The 6,333-nt window shown below is 38.1% G+C and overlaps 1 non-coding gene across 1 annotated transcript; it reads left to right on the forward strand.

The window, feature by feature from the left end:
• The first annotated feature begins 1,284 nt into the window (after nt 1-1,284).
• LOC135271786 (U7 small nuclear RNA) lies at nt 1,285-1,346 on the forward strand. Its single transcript, XR_010339911.1, has one exon. It is a non-coding gene; the product is annotated as a U7 small nuclear RNA (small nuclear RNA).
• The last annotated feature ends 4,987 nt before the right edge of the window (nt 1,347-6,333 follow it).

Here is a 6,333-nt window from a genome sequence, read left to right on the forward strand (position 1 = left end):
ATATTGTATGTATTTATTCATTTTTTAGAGATGGGGGTCTTGCTATGTGACCCAGGCTTGTCTCACACTCCTAGGCTCCAGCAATCCTCCAGCCTCACTCTCCGGAGTAGCTGGAACTACAGGTTGGTGCCACTGCACCTAGCTCTTAGGTATATTTTTAAAATCATCAAAATATGTTTTCCCTAGTGGCCTGGTTACCTGATGAATTAATAACAGAGGGATTCAGGCATATATTAGGGATGTTTTATTATTATTTAAAATGGAGAAATTCTTATTAAAGATTTATTCACTGAATTTGTGTTTAAAATAATTGTTCATTATCTATTCAGAATGAACTGCATGGATTGTTTTGGATTAGAGGTAAGAAGAAAAAAACAGAAAACAAAGAAAAATTAGATAATTTTGTATTAGCTGAAGTATTTGCCTTCCGTCATAATGAGTTAAAAATCATACATAGAAAATATCTCTTGTTCCTTTATCAATGTTAAGAGAGATCCAGATGTGAAAGCCATCCTGTAAGAATCTGCAGGATTTCAAAAAGATATTAATAGGTAGACTTATATTGAAGCTTTAATAAGTTCAAAAAATTAAAGTCTGACCTACAGGTAACATATTCTATTGTTCTGTTTCCATAATATTTTTGTCATATTCTCAGGTTATTATGGATTCTAAAGCTAAATTTTTGACGATTAAAAATGTATACATTTAACCGTTTTGTTTTTTTTTTTTGTTTTCTGAGACAGAATTTTGCTCTTGTTGCCCAAGCTGGAGTGCAATGGTGCGATCTCGGCTCACTGCAACCTCCACCTCCTGGGTTCAAGTGATTCTCCTGCCTCAGTCTCCCGAGTAGCTGGGATTACAGGCATGTGCCACCATGCCTGGCTAATTTTGTATTTTTAGTGGAGACAGGGTTTCCCCATGTTGGTCAGGCTGGTCTCGAACTCCCGACCTCAGGTGATCCATCCGCCTTGGCCTCCCAAAGTGCTGGGATTACAGGCATGAGCCACTGCACCCAGCCTACATTTAACCCCTTTTAACTTAAATCTTTTAATTTTAATCAAACTTTAACTTTCAAATAGTAAATTTTTTAGGAATGTATGATTAATGCTAGTTTTTAGTAGATAATAAATGAAGAAAAGTAAGTATTTTTAAGATTTCGTGTTCACAGTGACTGACAGTCTTTCAAAGAAAAAAAAAAGTTTCTGTATCAAGAGCTGAGCAAATATCTATTGGGATGCTTTCGAGAAAATGAATTGAGCCTTGTGTCTTAAAAACAGCACTTTACAGTGTTACAGCTCTTTTAGAATTTGTCTAGCAGGCTTTCCGGTTTTTGCCGGAAAGCCCAAAAAAAAAAAAAAAAACAGCACTTTATTTGCAGCAACTGTGATGGAATTGGAGACCATTATTCTAAGGGAAGTAACTCAGGAATGGAAAATACAACGTTGTATGTTCTCACTCATAAGTGGCGGCTAAGCTATGAGGACACAAAGGCACAAGAATGATTAAATGGACTTTGGGGACTCAGGGGGAAGGGTGGAGATGGGTGAGGGATAAAAGACTACAGATTGGCCAGCACTTTGGGAGGTCGAGGTGGGCGGATCACCTGAAGTCGGGAGTTTGAGACCAGCCTGACCAAGATGGAGAAACCCCGTTTCTACTAAAAATACAAAACATTAGCCAGGTGTGGTGGCACATGACTGCAATCCCAGCTACTAAGGAGGCTGAGGCAGGAGAATCGCTTGAACCTGGGAGGCGAAGGTTGCAGTGAGCTGAGATCATGCCACTGAACTCCAGCCTGGGCAACAAGAGCAAAACTCTGTCTAAAAACAAACAAACAAAAAAAAAAAACAAAAAAAAAACTACACATTGAGTACAGTGCATACTGCTCAGGTGATAAGTGCACCAAAATCTCAGAAATCAGCACTAAAGAACTTACCAATGTAACCAAACACCACCTAGTCCCCCAAAACCTATTTGAAATAAAAAATAATACATAATAATAAAACTGCACTTTAAAAATGTCATGGGGGATAAGAACTAAGCAGAAACCTTCATTTATGCTGAATGATATTCTATTCCAGTTTTCTCTTCAATAAATTTTGAATAACGCTTTGGAAGCCAAATAACAAGTAACATGAAATCATTTTTCAAGATGCTATATGTACACACTCTTAGTTCTATTTCTGTATTCATTGAAACAGACAATTTATGCAATGAATTTGTAATACTCAGGAACAAAGATATTTCCCTGAAGGTTATGAGCATTCTTGAATGTTACAAATGCAAAAAGAAATAATATTTTCATGTTGTCACATTAAGATAATGAAATGTGCTAGGTTTACAGCATCTCCACGATGAGTCTCAGGAAGTATGCCCACTGTGTAGGTAAATTTTATTCTGAGATTCCAAAAGTGGATGTAGGCAGTTCTTAACAAGCATTGACAAACAGTAATTAACAACGAGAGTTGGGGAAGATGGAAGGAAAGCAGGATCTGGACCTCAGCTTCTGAACATGAGTATCTTTCATTCTTGGAAAAACAGGTATTCGATTGATCTGTGTCTTATCTTTCATCTGAGTTTCAGGATGGGAACATGAATCAGTATGTGACTGCAGTGAGCCACCTGATTTCTTCAAACAGAAGTAAGGAAAAGGGTCAACTAAGGATGACATATTAATCCTCTCGGTACATCATAGCCATTTTGCTTATTTTGTTTTACTTTGGGGAGATGTGTTGGGTTGAGGGTAGAACTGCCACACATTTGGACCCTCATGATTCTACCCAAGATGATCGCATGCTGTTAAGCACATAATAGCTACGTAGGAGATTCCAAAGTTCAAAAGTAGCCGCGTTATCTTTGTTCCTTCTGTTTTTCCCTTTAATGCTTACACAGAGTTGTTTGCTCTGTAATTGCGCCAATGGTGTTATGCTGTAGAACATATACAACATATGTAGAAATAGTATTCATATTAAAATTTTCATAGTTACCTCACTAATAATCAAATACAGAAACCCATGTATTGTCAAGAATCACAGCTATTTTATAGCTCTTCATCTTTTTTATAAAATCTAACCTGAATGAACAGAACACAGAGCTTGGTTGATTACTATCTCCACCAACTTCCCCTGAAGTTCTTCTATGTTTGGGGGCACAATTCTGCCTAAACTCGTCTCTATCACATTCCACATGCTTGGCAGAGTTCTGCATGTGTAAACACCCTACCCCTGCCTTATACCATGTTATGTAATGACTGTAAATGCTCTCGTGTGCCTGAGCATAAACTAGGAGGAGGAAGGGGCAGGTGCAGATCTAAGCCTTCATATAATTTCTACCAGGAAAAAACAAACAAACAAACAAACAAAAAAAAACCTGTGGGCACCCTCTCGGTATTTAGCCATACGCAGAAAGACACTTACACCCACTTTACTAAAGCTTGTGATCACATTATAAGATCACAGAGGAAGATCAAGACAGGAAAGGATCTGAGTTTATAAAACCTTGTCTATTCATCCTGAATGCAGAAAAATAGTGCTAGTTTTAAAGTTTTTAATAATTTGCTTTAGGCTGGGCGTGGTGGCTCAGGCCTGTAATCCCAGCACTTTGGGAGGCGGAGGTAGGTGGATCACCCGAGGTCAGGAGATTGAGACCAGCCTGATCAACATTGTGAAACCCTGTCTTTACTAAAAATATGAAAATTAGCCAGGCATGGTGGCATGTGACTGTAATCTCAGCTACTTGGGAGGCTGAGGCAGGAGAATTGTGCGAATCCAGGAGGTGGAGGTTTCAGAGAGCCAAGTTCATGCCATTGCACTCCAGCCTGGGCAACAAAAGAGAAACTCTGCCTCAAAAAAATAAATAAATAAAATAAATAATTTGCTTTATAGCTAATAATTAGTTGGTATGACAATCTCAGATTCCAGCAGCTAATGGACTACCATGCTCAATTAGGTATATCCAACTGTTGGAGTTGTCTTATTCAATGACTAAATTTGGTTGGAGAAAACAACAGAGGGGGGAATAAAAATACAAGGACCTAAATTGAGACTAAAAGAGAGCTTTGAGGTCAGTTATTTCGAGATTTTAGTTGTAACTTCACAGGTGGTCCAAGAAGATAAAGAAGAAAAAGATAGTTTCAGAGATCTGGTAGTCAATCTCTTGAGTTTTGCTATCAATTTTTTTCCTTTTAAAGACAGGGTTTAACCATATTGGTCAGGCTGGTCTCGAACTCCTGACCTCCGGTGATCTACCTGCCTTAGCCTCCCAAAGTGCTGGGATTACAGGTGTGAGCCACTGCACCCGGTTTTGCTATCAATTTTAACGGTGTTTTCATTTGTTTATTTATTCATTCATTTACTCACTTACTCACTTATTCATTCATACACCCATTCATTCATTTCTGCTTTGCAGGGAAGATGAGTGGGGATAAGAATGAGTTTGGGAATCTGACTTGATGATCTTGTTCTTCCTGAGAGGTTTACCCACCTGTCACTGATAGGAAAAACTTTGATTGTAAAACCAGTTTCAGATCACTCTATCTAGATGCATGGAGATCATGGCAATCATTTTGCTTAAAGTTACACTTAGTCCCCTTTTTTATATATGCTTTGGGAATCCAAGAAGCTAACAGAACCAATGATGTTGTAGCTGAATTGAGCCTTTGGCGAAAGAAAAGATAGCTGATACAGAACAAAACCACAATTAACTGATGCTAAACAAAACCACAATGAGATACCACCTCACACCTATTAGGATGGCTGCTATAAAAACAAAACAAAACAAAACACAGAAAATTGTAATTGTTAGTGACAATGTAGACCAATTGGATCTCTTGTCTACTGTTGATGAGAATGTAAAAGGGAGTAGCCACTATGGAAAACAGTGGAGTTTCCTTCAAAAATTAAAAATAGAATTGCCATATGATTCAGCAATCCCACTTCTGGGTATATATTCAAAAGAATTGAAAACAGATGTCAAAGAGATAATTGTATGCCCATATTCATTGCCACATTACTCCGGATAGCCAAGAGGTGGAAGCAATCTAAATGTCCACCTAGAGATGAATAGATAAAGAAAATGTATATACATACAATTCAGTCTTAAAAAGGAATGAAATCCTGTCACCTATCTCAACATGAATGAACTGTGAGGACATTATGTTAAGTGAAATAAACCAGTCACAAAAAGACAAATACAGTATGATTTCACTTATACGAGGTATCTAAAGTAGTCAAATTCATAGAAATCAGAAGTATAATGGTTGTTTACAGAGACTAGACATAGGGAAAAAAAGGAATTGTTGTTCAATGAGTATAGAGTCTCAGTTTTGCAAGACGAAAAACTTCTAAACGTGTTGTAGAACAATATGTATATAGCTAACACTATTGTACTATATACTTAAAAATGGTTAAGGTGAGCCAGAGGCAGTGGTTCACGCCTATAATCCCAGCACTTTGGGGGGCCAAGGCAGGTGGATCACCCGGTCTCTACTAAAAATACAAAAATTAGCCAGGCCTGGTGGCACACGCCTGTAATCCCAGCTACTCAGGAGGCTGAGACAGGAGAAACGCTTGACCATGGGAGGCGGAAGTTACAGGGAGCTGAGATCTCACCACTGCACTCCAACCTGGGCGACAGAGTGAGACTCTGTCTCAAAAAAAAGAAGGATAAGGTGGTAAATTTTATGTTTTGTGATTTTTATGAAATAAAAAAGAAGGAAAGTAAGTGAGAGTCCCAGTAAAACCCTAGCTGTAATTTTAAGGCTGATAAATTCTTCCAAATGTATAATTGCTTAATCAATTATTTGCTACATTCGTGAACCGATGCCTTTTTCGGTAAATGGCCTCATATCTTTTTAGAAGTATGCTGGGGTGAAATGATCAATGAATGAAGAGTAAGCATCCTCGTAATTTCTCTCTTTAATTTTAATGATCTTCATCTCCATTCATTTCAGCAAACCTAGCCTTCTCATTCTGTTTCCTAGTTCTAGGGCAGAGTTTCTCAGCCTCAGCACTATTGACATTTTGTCCCAGATAATTGTTTTGGAAGACTGTGCTTTGCAGCCCCCTAGTCATGGGAGCCAAAAATAACTTCAGATGTTGTTAAATGTCCCATTGCAGGCAAAGTCACCCCTGATTGAGAACCACAGCCAAGGGTGAAGAAGTTTCCTAAAATAGTCCTGGATTACAGGTGTTTTCCCAAGTGCATAGCATCGCTTTTCATTCTCAACAGTGTCGTAATTTGACAGTGAATTAAATGGTCATCCAATTTATCTCAGTAAAGAGCAACTCCATGTTTCTAGTTGCTCAAGCTAAAACTTAGAGACATTCTTCACTC

Source organism: Aotus nancymaae, unplaced genomic scaffold, assembly GCF_030222135.1.
Source record: "Aotus nancymaae isolate 86718 unplaced genomic scaffold, 86718_ANA_hifiasm-v0.15.2.pri h1tg000089l, whole genome shotgun sequence".
Classification (NCBI taxonomy): Eukaryota; Metazoa; Chordata; class Mammalia; order Primates; family Aotidae; genus Aotus; species Aotus nancymaae.